The sequence below is a fragment of the Pseudophryne corroboree genome, chromosome 8 (assembly GCF_028390025.1).
Source record: "Pseudophryne corroboree isolate aPseCor3 chromosome 8, aPseCor3.hap2, whole genome shotgun sequence".
Lineage (NCBI taxonomy): Eukaryota > Metazoa > Chordata > Amphibia > Anura > Myobatrachidae > Pseudophryne > Pseudophryne corroboree.
Window position 1 is genome coordinate 375989755 of NC_086451.1, and position 16653 is coordinate 376006407.

Below are 16653 nucleotides of genomic sequence, written 5' to 3' on the forward strand. Positions count from 1 at the left end.
CCCCATTCAAGAAGTTTGAGAAACCTTAAACAAACTGAGAAATATATTTAATGGTTGATGTGCAATCTACAAAGTTTACTGAATAGTTTAAAGACAAAAGGGTTAGAGATTCTTCACTTTGAATCATGTTTGATCTGATTTCATTATTAAAATCCAAACATAAGATGTTATCTTTATGTAAAAATATATACACCTAGATGACAAACTTTGATCCAACAATAATTTTAGTTATTGATTCTGAAAGAAAATAATAATGTTTAGTATTCCACAATACCCAAGCCTAGAATTTTGAGAAACCTTAAATCAACTTAAAGATACATTGACTGCTGTGCAATCTACAAAGTTTGCTAAATAGTTTAAAGAAAAAAGGTTTTGAGATATTTTACTTTGAGCTGTGTTTGTTCTGATTTCATTATTATATTCCTTACAAAATATTTCATCTTAATGAAAAAAATACAGTATAAACAAATAACATCGAATGCAATGACCACGAAGAAATTCAAACCCTCAATCTTCTGATCCGAAGTCAGACGCCTTATCCATTAGGCCACATGGCCAATGTCTGTCCAAAGATTAACGCCTAAGAAAGTATAGTAATATAAAGATTCAAGTAAAAAACATATTTGTTTTGTTTCTTTGAGACAACTGTTTTGGATAATATTACACTCAGATGACAAAGTTTAATCCAACAATAATTTCAATTATTAATTCTGAATAAAACTAATATTGTTTAGTATTCTACAATACCCCATTGAATAAGTTTGAGAAACCTTAAACAAACTGAGAAATATATTTAATGGTTGATGTGCAATCTACAAAGTTTACTGATTAGTTTAAAGACCAAAGGGTTAGAGATTCTTCACTTTGAATTATGTTTGATCTGATTTCATTATTATAATCCAAACATAAGATGTTATCTTTATGTAAAAATATATACACCTAGATGACAAACTTTGATCCAACAATAATTTTAGTTATTGATTCTGAAAGAAAATAATAATGTTTAGTATTCCACAATACCCAAGCCTAGAATTTTGAGAAACCTTAAATCAACTTAAAGATACATTGACTGCTGTGCAATCTACAAAGTTTGCTATATAGTTTAAAGAACAAAGGTTTTGAGATATTTTACTTTGAGCTGTGTTTGTTCTGATTTCATTATTATATTCCTTACAAAATATTTCATCTTAATGAAAAAAAAACAGTATAAACAAATAACATTGAATGCAATGACCACGAAGGGACTCGAACCATCAATCTTCTGATCCGAAGTCAGACGCCTTATCCATTAGGCCACGTAGTCAATGTCTGTCCAAAGATTAACGCCTAAAAAAATATAGTAATATAAAGATTCAAGTAAAAAACATATTTGTTTTGTTTCTTTGAGACAACTGTATTGGATAATCTTACACTCAGATGACAAACTTTAATCCAACAATAATTTCAATTATTAATTCTGAATAAAACTAATATTGTTTAGTATTCTACAATACCCCATTCAAGAAGTTTGAGAAACCTTAAACAAACTGAGAAATATATTTAATGGTTGATGTGCAATCTACAAAGTTTACTGAATAGTTTAAAGACCAAAAGGTTAGAGATTCTTCACTTTGAATCATGTTTGATCTGATATCATTATTATAATCCAAACATAAGATGTTATCTTTATCTTAAAAATATATACACTTAGATGTCAAACTTTGATCCAACAATAATTTTAGTTATTGATTCTGAAAGAAAATAATAATGTTTAGTATTCCACAATACCCAAGCCTAAAATTTTGAGAAACCTTAAGTCAACTTAAAGATACATTGACTGCTGTGCAATCTACAAAGTTTGCTAGATAGTTTAAAGAACAAAGGTTTTGAGATATTTTACTTTGAGCTGTGTTTGTTCTGATTTCATTATTATATTCCTTACAAAATATTTAATCTTAATGAAAAAAATACAGTATAAACAAATAACATTGAATCCAATGACCACGAAGGGACTCGAATCCTCAATCTTCTGATCCGAAGTCAGACGCCTTATTCATTAGGCCAGGTGGTCACTGTTTGTCAATATATTAATGCCTAAGAAAGTATAGTAACATAAAGATTCAAGTAAAAAACATATTTGTTTTTTTCTTTGAGACAACTGTTTTGGATAATCTTACACTCAGATGACAAACTTTAATCCAACAATAATTTCAATTATTAATTCTGAATAAAACTAATATTGTTTAGTATTCTACAATACCCCATTCAAGAAATTTGAGAAACCTTAAACAAACTGAGAAATATATTTAATGGTTGATGTGCAATCTACAAAGTTTACTGAATAGTTTAAAGACAAAAGGGTTAGAGATTCTTCACTTTGAATCATGTTTGATCTGATTTCATTATTAAAATCCAAACATAAGATGTTATCTTTATGTAAAAATATATACACCTAGATGACAAACTTTGATCCAACAATAATTTTAGTTATTGATTCTGAAAGAAAATAATAATGTTTAGTATTCCACAATACCCAAGCCTAGAATTTTGAGAAACCTTAAATCAACTTAAAGATACATTGACTGCTGTGCAATCTACAAAGTTTGCTAAATAGTTTAAAGAAAAAAGGTTTTGAGATATTTTACTTTGAGCTGTGCTTGTTCTGATTTCATTATTATATTCCTTACAAAATATTTCATCTTAATGAAAAAAATACAGTATAAACAAATAACATCAAATGCAATGACCACGAAGAGACTCGAACCCTCAATCTTCTGATCCGAAGTCAGACGCCTTATCCATTAGGCCACATGGCCAATGTCTGTCCAAACATTAACGCCTAAGAAAGTATAGTAATATAAAGATTCAAGTAAAAAACATATTTGTTTTGTTTCTTTGAGACAACTGTTTTGGATAATATTACACTCAGATGACAAACTTTAATCCAACAATAATTTCAATTATTAATTCTGAATAAAACTAATATTGTTTAGTATTCTACAATACCCCATTGAAGAAGTTTGAGAAACCTTAAACAAACTGAGAAATATATTCAATGGTTGATGTGCAATCTACAAAGTTTACTGATTAGTTTAAAGACCAAAGGGTTAGAGATTCTTCACTTTGAATCATGTTTGATCTGATTTCATTATTATAATCCAAACATAAGATGTTATCTTTATGTAAAAATATATACACCTAGATGACAAACTTTGACCCAACAATAAGTTTAGTTATTGATTCTGAAAGAAAATAATAATGTTTAGTATTCCACAATACCCAAGCCTAGAATTTTGAGAAACCTTAAATCAACTTAAAGATACATTGACTGCTGTGCAATCTACAAAGTTTGCTAAATAGTTTAAAGAACAAAGGTTTTGAGATATTTTACTTTGAGCTGTGTTTGTTCTGATTTCATTATTATATTCCTTACAAAATATTTAATCTTAATGAACAAAATACAGTATAAACAAATAACATTGAATGCAATGACCACGAAGGGACTCGAACCCTCAATCTTCTGATCCGAAGTCAGACGCCTTATCCATTAGGCCACGTGGTCAATGTCTGTCCAAAGATTAACGCCTAAGAAAGTATAGTAATATAAAGATTCAAGTAAAAAACATATTTGTTTTGTTTCTTTGAGACAACTGTTTTGGATAATCTTACACTCAGATGTCAAACTTTAATCCAACAATAATTTCAATTATTAATTCTGAATAAAACTAATATTGTTTATTATTCTACAATACCCCATTCAAGAAGTTTGAGAAACCTTAAACAAACTGAGAAATATATTTAATGGTTGATGTGCAATCTACAAAGTTTACTGAATAGTTTAAAGACCAAAGGGTTAGAGATTCTTCACTTTGAATCATGTTTGATCTGATTTCATTATTATAATCCAAACATAAGATGTTATCTTTATGTAAAAATATATACACCTAGATGACAAACTTTGATCCAACAATAATTTTAGTTATTGATTCTGAAAGAAAATAATAATGTTTAGTATTCCACAATACCCAAGCCTAGAATTTTGAGAAACCTTAAATCAACTTAAAGATACATTGACTGCTGTGCAATCTACAAAGTTTGCTAAATAGTTTAAAGAACAAAGGTTTTGAGATATTTTACTTTGAGCTGTGTTTGTTCTAATTTCATTATTATATTCCTTACAAAATATTTAATCTTAATGAACAAAATACAGTATAAACAAATAACATCGAATGCAATGACCACGAAGAAACTCGAACCCTCAATCTTCTGATCCGAAGTCAGACGCCTCATCCATTAGGCCACATGGCCAATGTCTGCCCAAACATTAACGCCTAAGAAAGTATAGTAATATAAAGATTCAAGTAAAAAACATATTTGTTTTGTTTCTTTGAGACAACTGTTTTGGATAATATTACACTCAGATGACAAACTTTAATCCAACAATAATTTCAATTATTAATTCTGAATAAAACTAATATTGTTTAGTATTCTACAATACCCCATTGAAGAAGTTTGAGAAACCTTAAACAAACTGAGAAATATATTCAATGGTTGATGTGCAATCTACAAAGTTTACTGATTAGTTTAAAGACCAAAGGGTTAGAGATTCTTCACTTTGAATCATGTTTGATCTGATTTCATTATTATAATCCAAACATAAGATGTTATCTTTATGTAAAAATATATACACCTAGATGACAAACTTTGACCCAACAATAAGTTTAGTTATTGATTCTGAAAGAAAATAATAATGTTTAGTATTCCACAATACCCAAGCCTAGAATTTTGAGAAACCTTAAATCAACTTAAAGATACATTGACTGCTGTGCAATCTACAAAGTTTGCTAAATAGTTTAAAGAACAAAGGTTTTGAGATATTTTACTTTGAGCTGTGTTTGTTCTGATTTCATTATTATATTCCTTACAAAATATTTAATCTTAATGAACAAAATACAGTATAAACAAATAACATTGAATGCAATGACCACGAAGGGACTCGAACCCTCAATCTTCTGATCCGAAGTCAGACGCCTTATCCATTAGACCACGTGGTCACTGTCTATCCAAAGATTAATGCCTAAGAAAGTATAGTAATATAAAGATTCAAGTAAAAAACATATTTGTTTTGTTTCTTTGAGACAACTGTTTTGGATAATCTTACACTCAGATGTCAAACTTTAATCCAACAATAATTTCAATTATTAATTTTGAATAAAATTAATATTGTTTATTATTCTACAATACCCCATTCAAGAAGTTTGAGAAACCTTAAACAAACTGAGAAATATATTTAATGGTTGATGTGCAATCTACAAAGTTTACTGAATAGTTTAAAGACCAAAGGGTTAGAGATTCTTCACTTTGAATCATGTTTGATCTGATTTCATTATTATAATCCAAACATAAGATGTTATCTTTATGTAAAAATATATACACCTAGATGACAAACTTTGATCCAACAATAATTTTAGTTATTGATTCTGAAAGAAAATAATAATGTTTAGTATTCCACAATACCCAAGCCTAAAATTTTGAGAAACCTTAAGTCAACTTAAAGATACATTGACTGCTGTGCAATCTACAAAGTTTGCTAGATAGTTTAAAGAACAAAGGTTTTGAGATATTTTACTTTGAGCTGTGTTTGTTCTGATTTCATTATTATATTCCTTACAAAATATTTAATCTTAATGAAAAAAATACAGTATAAACAAATAACATTGAATCCAATGACCACGAAGGGACTCGAATCCTCAATCTTCTGATCCGAAGTCAGACGCCTTATTCATTAGGCCAGGTGGTCACTGTTTGTCAATATATTAATGCCTAAGAAAGTATAGTAACATAAAGATTCAAGTAAAAAACATATTTGTTTTTTTCTTTGAGACAACTGTTTTGGATAATCTTACACTCAGATGACAAACTTTAATCCAACAATAATTTCAATTATTAATTCTGAATAAAACTAATATTGTTTAGTATTCTACAATACCCCATTCAAGAAATTTGAGAAACCTTAAACAAACTGAGAAATATATTTAATGGTTGATGTGCAATCTACAAAGTTTACTGAATAGTTTAAAGACAAAAGGGTTAGAGATTCTTCACTTTGAATCATGTTTGATCTGATTTCATTATTAAAATCCAAACATAAGATGTTATCTTTATGTAAAAATATATACACCTAGATGACAAACTTTGATCCAACAATAATTTTAGTTATTGATTCTGAAAGAAAATAATAATGTTTAGTATTCCACAATACCCAAGCCTAGAATTTTGAGAAACCTTAAATCAACTTAAAGATACATTGACTGCTGTGCAATCTACAAAGTTTGCTAAATAGTTTAAAGAAAAAAGGTTTTGAGATATTTTACTTTGAGCTGTGCTTGTTCTGATTTCATTATTATATTCCTTACAAAATATTTCATCTTAATGAAAAAAATACAGTATAAACAAATAACATCAAATGCAATGACCACGAAGAGACTCGAACCCTCAATCTTCTGATCCAAAGTCAGACGCCTTATCCATTAGGCCACATGGCCAATGTCTGTCCAAACATTAACGCCTAAGAAAGTATAGTAATATAAAGATTCAAGTAAAAAACATATTTGTTTTGTTTCTTTGAGACAACTGTTTTGGATAATATTACACTCAGATGACAAACTTTAATCCAACAATAATTTCAATTATTAATTCTGAATAAAACTAATATTGTTTAGTATTCTACAATACCCCATTGAAGAAGTTTGAGAAACCTTAAACAAACTGAGAAATATATTCAATGGTTGATGTGCAATCTACAAAGTTTACTGATTAGTTTAAAGACCAAAGGGTTAGAGATTCTTCACTTTGAATCATGTTTGATCTGATTTCATTATTATAATCCAAACATAAGATGTTATCTTTATGTAAAAATATATACACCTAGATGACAAACTTTGACCCAACAATAAGTTTAGTTATTGATTCTGAAAGAAAATAATAATGTTTAGTATTCCACAATACCCAAGCCTAGAATTTTGAGAAACCTTAAATCAACTTAAAGATACATTGACTGCTGTGCAATCTACAAAGTTTGCTAAATAGTTTAAAGAACAAAGGTTTTGAGATATTTTACTTTGAGCTGTGTTTGTTCTGATTTCATTATTATATTCCTTACAAAATATTTAATCTTAATGAACAAAATACAGTATAAACAAATAACATTGAATGCAATGACCACGAAGGGACTCGAACCCTCAATCTTCTGATCCGAAGTCAGACGCCTTATCCATTAGGCCACGTGGTCAATGTCTGTCCAAAGATTAACGCTTAAGAAAGTATAGTAATATAAAGATTCAAGTAAAAAACATATTTGTTTTGTTTCTTTGAGACAACTGTTTTGGATAATCTTACACTCAGATGTCAAACTTTAATCCAACAATAATTTCAATTATTAATTCTGAATAAAACTAATATTGTTTATTATTCTACAATACCCCATTCAAGAAGTTTGAGAAACCTTAAACAAACTGAGAAATATATTTAATGGTTGATGTGCAATCTACAAAGTTTACTGAATAGTTTAAAGACCAAAGGGTTAGAGATTCTTCACTTTGAATCATGTTTGATCTGATTTCATTATTATAATCCAAACATAAGATGTTATCTTTATGTAAAAATATATACACCTAGATGACAAACTTTGATCCAACAATAATTTTAGTTATTGATTCTGAAAGAAAATAATAATGTTTAGTATTCCACAATACCCAAGCCTAGAATTTTGAGAAACCTTAAATCAACTTAAAGATACATTGACTGCTGTGCAATCTACAAAGTTTGCTAAATAGTTTAAAGAACAAAGGTTTTGAGATATTTTACTTTGAGCTGTGTTTGTTCTAATTTCATTATTATATTCCTTACAAAATATTTAATCTTAATGAACAAAATACAGTATAAACAAATAACATCGAATGCAATGACCACGAAGAGACTCGAACCCTCAATCTTCTGATCCGAAGTCAGACGCCTCATCCATTAGGCCACATGGCCAATGTCTGTCCAAACATTAACGCCTAAGAAAGTATAGTAATATAAAGATTCAAGTAAAAAACATATTTGTTTTGTTTCTTTGAGACAACTGTTTTGGATAATATTACACTCAGATGACAAACTTTAATCCAACAATAATTTCAATTATTAATTCTGAATAAAACTAATATTGTTTAGTATTCTACAATACCCCATTGAAGAAGTTTGAGAAACCTTAAACAAACTGAGAAATATATTCAATGGTTGATGTGCAATCTACAAAGTTTACTGATTAGTTTAAAGACCAAAGGGTTAGAGATTCTTCACTTTGAATCATGTTTGATCTGATTTCATTATTATAATCCAAACATAAGATGTTATCTTTATGTAAAAATATATACACCTAGATGACAAACTTTGACCCAACAATAAGTTTAGTTATTGATTCTGAAAGAAAATAATAATGTTTAGTATTCCACAATACCCAAGCCTAGAATTTTGAGAAACCTTAAATCAACTTAAAGATACATTGACTGCTGTGCAATCTACAAAGTTTGCTAAATAGTTTAAAGAACAAAGGTTTTGAGATATTTTACTTTGAGCTGTGTTTGTTCTGATTTCATTATTATATTCCTTACAAAATATTTAATCTTAATGAACAAAATACAGTATAAACAAATAACATTGAATGCAATGACCACGAAGGGACTCGAACCCTCAATCTTCTGATCCGAAGTCAGACGCCTTATCCATTAGACCACGTGGTCAATGTCTATCCAAAGATTAACGCCTAAGAAAGTATAGTAATATAAAGATTCAAGTAAAAAACATATTTGTTTTGTTTCTTTGAGACAACTGTTTTGGATAATCTTACACTCAGATGTCAAACTTTAATCCAACAATAATTTCAATTATTAATTTTGAATAAAATTAATATTGTTTATTATTCTACAATACCCCATTCAAGAAGTTTGAGAAACCTTAAACAAACTGAGAAATATATTTAATGGTTGATGTGCAATCTACAAAGTTTACTGAATAGTTTAAAGACCAAAGGGTTAGAGATTCTTCACTTTGAATCATGTTTGATCTGATTTCATTATTATAATCCAAACATAAGATGTTATCTTTATGTAAAAATATATACACCTAGATGACAAACTTTGATCCAACAATAATTTTAGTTATTGATTCTGAAAGAAAATAATAATGTTTAGTATTCCACAATACCCAAGCCTAGAATTTTGAGAAACCTTAAATCAACTTAAAGATACATTGACTGCTGTGCAATCTACAAAGTTTGCTAAATAGTTTAAAGAACAAAGGTTTTGAGATATTTTACTTTGAGCTGTGTTTGTTCTGATTTCATTATTATATTCCTTACAAAATATTTAATCTTAATGAACAAAATACAGTATAAACAAATAACATTGAATGCATTGACCACGAAGGGACTCGAACCCTCAATCTTCTGATCCGAAGTCAGACGCCTTATCCATTAGGCCACGTGGTCAATGTCTGTCCAAAGATTAATGCCTAAGAAAGTATAGTAATTTAAAGATTCAAGTAAAAAACGTATTTGTTTTGTTTCTTTGAGACAACTGTTTTGGATAATCTTACACTCAGATGTCAAACTTTAATCCAACAATAATTTCAATTATTAATTCTGAATAAAACTAATATTGTTTATTATTCTACAATACCCCATTCAAGAAGTTTGAGAAACATTAAACAAACTGAGAAATATATTTAATGGTAGATGTGCAATCTACAAAGTTTACTGAATAGTTTAAAGACCAAAGGGTTAGAGATTCTTCACTTTGAATCATGTTTGATCTGATTTCATGATTATAATCCAAACATAAGATGTTATCTTTATGTAAAAATATATACACCTAGATGACAAACTTTGATCCAACAATAATTTTAGTTATTGATTCTGAAAGAAAATAATAATGTTTAGTATTCCACAATACCCAAGCCTAGAATTTTGAGAAACCTTAAATCAACTTAAAGATACATTGACTGCTGTGCAATCTACAAAGTTTGCTAAATAGTTTAAAGAACAAAGGTTTTGAGATATTTTACTTTGAGCTGTGTTTGTTCTGATTTCATTATTATATTCCTTACAAAATATTTCATCTTAATGAAAAAAATACAGTATAAACAAATAACATTGAATCCAATGACCACGAAGGGACTCGAATCCTCAATCTTCTGATCTGAAGTCAGACGCCTTATCCATTAGGCCAGGTGGTCACTGTTTGTCAATATATTAATGCCTAAGAAAGTATAGTAACTAGAGATGAGCGGGTTCGGTTTATTTGAATCCGAACCCGCACGAACTTCACTTTTTTTTTCACGGGTCCGAGCGACTCGGATCTTCCCGCCTTGCTCGGTTAACCCGAGCGCGCCCGAACGTCATCATGACGCTGTCGGATTCTCGCGAGACTCGGATTCTATATAAGGAGCCGCGCGTCGCCGCCATTTTCACACGTGCATTGAGATTGATAGGGAGAGGACGTGGCTGGCGTCCTCTCCATTTAGATTAGATTTAGAAGAGAGAGAGAGAGATTGCTGTGATACTGTAGATTAGAAGAGAGTGCAGACAGAGTTTAGTGACTGACGACCACAGTGACCAGTGACCACCAGAGACAGTGCAGTTGTTTGTTTTATTTAATATATCCGTTCTCTGCCTGAAAAAAACGATACACAGTCACACAGTGACTCAGTCTGTGTGCACTGCTCAGCCCAGTGTGCTGCACATCAATGTATTGTATATAAAGCTTATAATTGTGGGGGAGACTGGGGAGCACTGCAGGTTGTTATAGCAGGAGCCAGGAGTACATGATAAATAATATTATATTAAAATTAAACAGTGCACACTTTTGCTGCAGGAGTGCCACTGCCAGTGTGACTAGTGGTGACCAGTGCCTGACCACCAGTATATTAGTAGTATTGTATACTATCTCTTTATCAACCAGTCTATATTAGCAGCAGACACAGTACAGTGCGGTAGTTCACGGCTGTGGCTACCTCTGTGTCGGCACTCGGCAGGCAGTCCGTCCATCCATAATTGTATTATAATATATACCACCTAACCGTGGTTTTTTTTTCATTCTTTATACCGTCGTCATACTAGTTGTTACGAGTATACTACTATCTCTTTATCAACCAGTGTACAGTGCGGTAGTTCACGGCTGTGGCTACCTCTGTGTCGGCACTCGGCAGGCAGTCCGTCCAACCATAATTGTATTATATACCACCTAACCGTGGTTTTTTTTTCATTCTTTATACCGTCGTCATACTAGTTGTTACGAGTATACTACTATCTCTTTATCAACCAGTGTACAGTGCGGTAGTTCACGGCTGTGGCTACCTCTGTGTCGGCACTCGGCAGGCAGTCCGTCCATCCATAATTGTATTATAATATATACCACCTAACCGTGGTTTTTTTTTCATTCTTTATACCGTCGTCATACTAGTTGTTACGAGTATACTACTATCTCTTTATCAACCAGTGTACAGTGCGGTAGTTCACGGCTGTGGCTACCTCTGTGTCGGCACTCGGCAGGCAGTCCGTCCAACCATAATTGTATTATAATATATACCACCTAACCGTGGTTTTTTTTTCATTCTTTATACCGTCGTCATACTAGTTGTTACGAGTATACTACTATCTCTTTATCAACCAGTGTACAGTGCGGTAGTTCACGGCTGTGGCTACCTCTGTGTCGGCACTCGGCAGGCAGTCCGTCCAACCATAATTGTATTATATACAACCTAACCGTGGTTTTTTTTTCATTCTTTATACCGTCGTCATACTAGTTGTTACGAGTATACTACTATCTCTTTATCAACCAGTGTACAGTGCGGTAGTTCACGGCTGTGGCTACCTCTGTGTCGGCACTCGGCAGGCAGTCCGTCCAACCATAATTGTATTATAATATATACCACCTAACCGTGGTTTTTTTTTCATTCTTTATACCGTCGTCATACTAGTTGTTACGAGTATACTACTATCTCTTTATCAACCAGTGTACAGTGCGGTAGTTCACGGCTGTGGCTACCTCTGTGTCGGCACTCGGCAGGCAGTCCGTCCATCCATAATTGTATTATATACCACCTAACCGTGGTTTTTTTATACCACCTAACCGTGGCAGTCCGTCCATAATTGTATACTAGTATCCAATCCATCCATCTCCATTGTTTACCTGAGGTGCCTTTTAGTTCTGCCTATAAAATATGGAGAACAAAAAAGTTGAGGTTCCAAAATTAGGGAAAGATCAAGATCCACTTCCACCTCGTGCTGAAGCTGCTGCCACTAGTCATGGCCGAGACGATGAAATGCCAGCAACGTCGTCTGCCAAGGCCGATGCCCAATGTCATAGTACAGAGCATGTCAAATCCAAAACACCAAATATCAGAAAAAAAAGGACTCCAAAACCTAAAATAAAATTGTCGGAGGAGAAGCGTAAACTTGCCAATATGCCATTTACCACACGGAGTGGCAAGGAACGGCTGAGGCCCTGGCCTATGTTCATGGCTAGTGGTTCAGCTTCACATGAGGATGGAAGCACTCAGCCTCTCGCTAGAAAACTGAAAAGACTCAAGCTGGCAAAAGCACCGCAAAGAACTGTGCGTTCTTTGAAATCCCAAATCCACAAGGAGAGTCCAATTGTGTCGGTTGCGATGCCTGACCTTCCCAACACTGGACGTGAAGAGCATGCGCCTTCCACCATTTGCACGCCCCCTGCAAGTGCTGGAAGGAGCACCCGCAGTCCAGTTCCTGATAGTCAGATTGAAGATGTCAGTGTTGAAGTACACCAGGATGAGGAGGATATGGGTGTTGCTGGCGCTGGGGAGGAAATTGACCAGGAGGATTCTGATGGTGAGGTGGTTTGTTTAAGTCAGGCACCCGGGGAGACACCTGTTGTCCGTGGGAGGAATATGGCCGTTGACATGCCAGGTGAAAATACCAAAAAAATCAGCTCTTCGGTGTGGAGGTATTTCACCAGAAATGCGGACAACAGGTGTCAAGCCGTGTGTTCCCTTTGTCAAGCTGTAATAAGTAGGGGTAAGGACGTTAACCACCTCGGAACATCCTCCCTTATACGTCACCTGCAGCGCATTCATAATAAGTCAGTGACAAGTTCAAAAACTTTGGGTGACAGCGGAAGCAGTCCACTGACCAGTAAATCCCTTCCTCTTGTAACCAAGCTCACGCAAACCACCCCACCAACTCCCTCAGTGTCAATTTCCTCCTTCCCCAGGAATGCCAATAGTCCTGCAGGCCATGTCACTGGCAAGTCTGACGAGTCCTCTCCTGCCTGGGATTCCTCCGATGCATCCTTGCGTGTAACGCCTACTGCTGCTGGCGCTGCTGTTGTTGCCGCTGGGAGTCGATGGTCATCCCAGAGGGGAAGTCGTAAGCCCACTTGTACTACTTCCAGTAAGCAATTGACTGTTCAACAGTCCTTTGCGAGGAAGATGAAATATCACAGCAGTCATCCTACTGCAAAGCGGATAACTGAGTCCTTGACAACTATGTTGGTGTTAGACGTGCGTCCGGTATCCGCCGTTAGTTCACAGGGAACTAGACAATTTATTGAGGCAGTGTGCCCCCGTTACCAAATACCATCTAGGTTCCACTTCTCTAGGCAGGCGATACCGAGAATGTACACGAACGTCAGAAAAAGACTCACCAGTGTCCTAAAAAATGCAGTTGTACCCAATGTCCACTTAACCACGGACATGTGGACAAGTGGAGTAGGGCAGGGTCAGGACTATATGACTGTGACAGCCCACTGGGTAGATGTATGGACTCCCGCCGCAAGAACAGCAGCGGCGGCACCAGTAGCAGCATCTCGCAAACGCCAACTCTTTCCTAGGCAGGCTACGCTTTGTATCACCGCTTTCCAGAATACGCACACAGCTGAAAACCTCTTACGGCAACTGAGGAAGATCATCGCGGAATGGCTTACCCCAATTGGACTCTCCTGTGGATTTGTGGCATCGGACAACGCCAGCAATATTGTGTGTGCATTAAATATGGGCAAATTCCAGCACGTCCCATGTTTTGCACATACCTTGAATTTGGTGGTGCAGAATTTTTTAAAAAACGACAGGGGCGTGCAAGAGATGCTGTCGGTGGCCAGAAAAATTGCGGGACACTTTCGGCGTACAGGCACCACGTACAGAAGACTGGAGCACCACCAAAAACTACTGAACCTGCCCTGCCATCATCTGAAGCAAGAAGTGGTAACGAGGTGGAATTCAACCCTCTATATGCTTCAGAGGTCGGAGGAGCAGCAAAAGGCCATTCAAGCCTATACAATTGAGCACGATATAGGAGATGGAATGCACCTGTCTCAAGTGCAGTGGAGAATGATTTCAACGTTGTGCAAGGTTCTGATGCCCTTTGAACTTGCCACACGTGAAGTCAGTTCAGACACTGCCAGCCTGAGTCAGGTCATTCCCCTCATCAGGCTTTTGCAGAAGAAGCTGGAGGCATTGAAGAAGGAGCTAACACGGAGCGATTCCGCTAGGCATGTGGGACTTGTGGATGCAGCCCTTAATTCGCTTAACAAGGATTCACGGGTGGTCAATCTGTTGAAATCAGAGCACTACATTTTGGCCACCGTGCTCGATCCTAGATTTAAAGCCTACCTTGGATCTCTCTTTCCGGCAGACACAGGTCTGCTGGGGTTGAAAGACCTGCTGGTGACAAAATTGTCAAGTCAAGCGGAACGCGACCTGTCAACATCTCCTCCTTCACATTCTCCCGCAACTGGGGGTGCGAGGAAAAGGCTCAGAATTCCGAGCCCACCCGCTGGCGGTGATGCAGGGCAGTCTGGAGCGACTGCTGATGCTGACATCTGGTCCGGACTGAAGGACCTGACAACGATTACGGACATGTCGTCTACTGTCACTGCATATGATTCTCTCAACATTGATAGAATGGTGGAGGATTATATGAGTGACCGCATCCAAGTAGGCACGTCACACAGTCCGTACTTATACTGGCAGGAAAAAGAGGCAATTTGGAGGCCCTTGCACAAACTGGCTTTATTCTACCTAAGTTGCCCTCCCACAAGTGTGTACTCCGAAAGAGTGTTTAGTGCCGCCGCTCACCTTGTCAGCAATCGGCGTACGAGTTTACATCCAGAAAATGTGGAGAAGATGATGTTCATTAAAATGAATTATAATCAATTCCTCCGCGGAGACATTGACCAGCAGCAATTGCCTCCACAAAGTACACAGGGAGCTGAGATGGTGGATTCCAGTGGGGACGAATTGATAATCTGTGAGTCGGGGTATGTACACGGTGATATATCGGAGGGTGAAGATGAGGTGGACATCTTGCCTCTGTAGAGCCAGTTTGTGCAAGGAGAGATTAATTGCTTCTTTTTTGGGGGGGGTCCAAACCAACCCGTCATATCAGTCACAGTCGTGTGGCAGACCCTGTCACTGAAATGATGGGTTGGTTAAAGTGTGCATGTCCTGTTTTGTTTATACAACATAAGGGTGGGTGGGAGGGCCCAAGGATAATTCCATCTTGCACCTCTTTTTTCTTTTCTTTTTCTTTGCATCATGTGCTGATTGGGGAGGGTTTTTTGGAAGGGACATCCTGCGTGACACTGCAGTGCCACTCCTAGATGGGCCCGGTGTTTGTGTCGGCCACTAGGGTCGCTAATCTTACTCACACAGCTACCTCATTGCGCCTCTTTTTTTCTTTGCGTCATGTGCTGTTTGGGGAGGGTTTTTTGGAAGGGACATCCTGCGTGACACTGCAGTGCCACTCCTAGATGTGCCCGGTGTTTGTGTCGGCCACTAGGGTCGCTAATCTTACTCACACAGCTACCTCATTGCGCCTCTTTTTTTCTTTGCGTCATGTGCTGTTTGGGGAGGGTTTTTTGGAAGGGACATCCTGCGTGACACTGCAGTGCCACTCCTAGATGTGCCCGGTGTTTGTGTCGGCCACTAGGGTCGCTAATCTTACTCACACAGTCAGCTACCTCATTGCGCCTCTTTTTTTCTTTGCGTCATGTGCTGTTTGGGGAGGGTTTTTTGGAAGGGCCATCCTGCGTGACACTGCAGTGCCACTCCTAGATGGGCCCGGTGTTTGTGTCGGCCACTAGGGTCGCTAATCTTACTCACACAGCTACCTCATTGCGCCTCTTTTTTTCTTTGCGTCATGTGCTGTTTGGGGAGGGTTTTTTGGAAGGGACATCCTGCGTGACACTGCAGTGCCACTCCTAGATGGGCCCGGTGTTTGTGTCGGCCACTAGGGTCGCTTATCTTACTCACACAGCGACCTCGGTGCAAATTTTAGGACTAAAAATAATATTGTGAGGTGTGAGGTATTCAGAATAGACTGAAAATGAGTGTAAATTATGGTTTTTGAGGTTAATAATACTTTGGGATCAAAATGACCCCCAAATTCTATGATTTAAGCTGTTTTTTAGTGTTTTTTGAAAAAAACACCCGAATCCAAAACACACCCGAATCCGACAAAAATAATTCGGTGAGGTTTTGCCAAAACGCGTTCGAACCCAAAACACGGCCGCGGAACCGAACCCAAAACCAAAACACAAAACCCGAAAAATTTCAGGCGCTCATCTCTAATAGTAACATAAAGATTCAAGTAAAGAACAT

General features: G+C 35.8%; 8 non-coding genes across 8 annotated transcripts; all 8 read right to left on the reverse strand.

Moving 5' to 3' along the window:
* Nucleotides 1-1230: 1230 nt before the first annotated feature.
* Nucleotides 1231-1303, reverse strand: TRNAR-UCG (transfer RNA arginine (anticodon UCG)). Its single transcript has one exon. It is a non-coding gene; the product is annotated as a tRNA-Arg (tRNA).
* A 1419-nt stretch (nucleotides 1304-2722) lies between these two features.
* TRNAR-UCG (transfer RNA arginine (anticodon UCG)) lies at nucleotides 2723-2795 on the reverse strand. The gene has a single exon. It is a non-coding gene; the product is annotated as a tRNA-Arg (tRNA).
* A 673-nt stretch (nucleotides 2796-3468) lies between these two features.
* Nucleotides 3469-3541, reverse strand: TRNAR-UCG (transfer RNA arginine (anticodon UCG)). Its single transcript has one exon. It is a non-coding gene; the product is annotated as a tRNA-Arg (tRNA).
* A 1419-nt stretch (nucleotides 3542-4960) lies between these two features.
* TRNAR-UCG (transfer RNA arginine (anticodon UCG)) lies at nucleotides 4961-5033 on the reverse strand. The gene has a single exon. It is a non-coding gene; the product is annotated as a tRNA-Arg (tRNA).
* Nucleotides 5034-6451: 1418 nt separating this feature from the next.
* Nucleotides 6452-6524, reverse strand: TRNAQ-UUG (transfer RNA glutamine (anticodon UUG)). The gene has a single exon. It is a non-coding gene; the product is annotated as a tRNA-Gln (tRNA).
* A 673-nt stretch (nucleotides 6525-7197) lies between these two features.
* Nucleotides 7198-7270, reverse strand: TRNAR-UCG (transfer RNA arginine (anticodon UCG)). Its single transcript has one exon. It is a non-coding gene; the product is annotated as a tRNA-Arg (tRNA).
* Nucleotides 7271-8689: 1419 nt separating this feature from the next.
* TRNAR-UCG (transfer RNA arginine (anticodon UCG)) lies at nucleotides 8690-8762 on the reverse strand. Its single transcript has one exon. It is a non-coding gene; the product is annotated as a tRNA-Arg (tRNA).
* Nucleotides 8763-9435: 673 nt separating this feature from the next.
* On the reverse strand, nucleotides 9436-9508 carry TRNAR-UCG (transfer RNA arginine (anticodon UCG)). Its single transcript has one exon. It is a non-coding gene; the product is annotated as a tRNA-Arg (tRNA).
* Between the last annotated feature and the right edge of the window lie 7145 nt (nucleotides 9509-16653).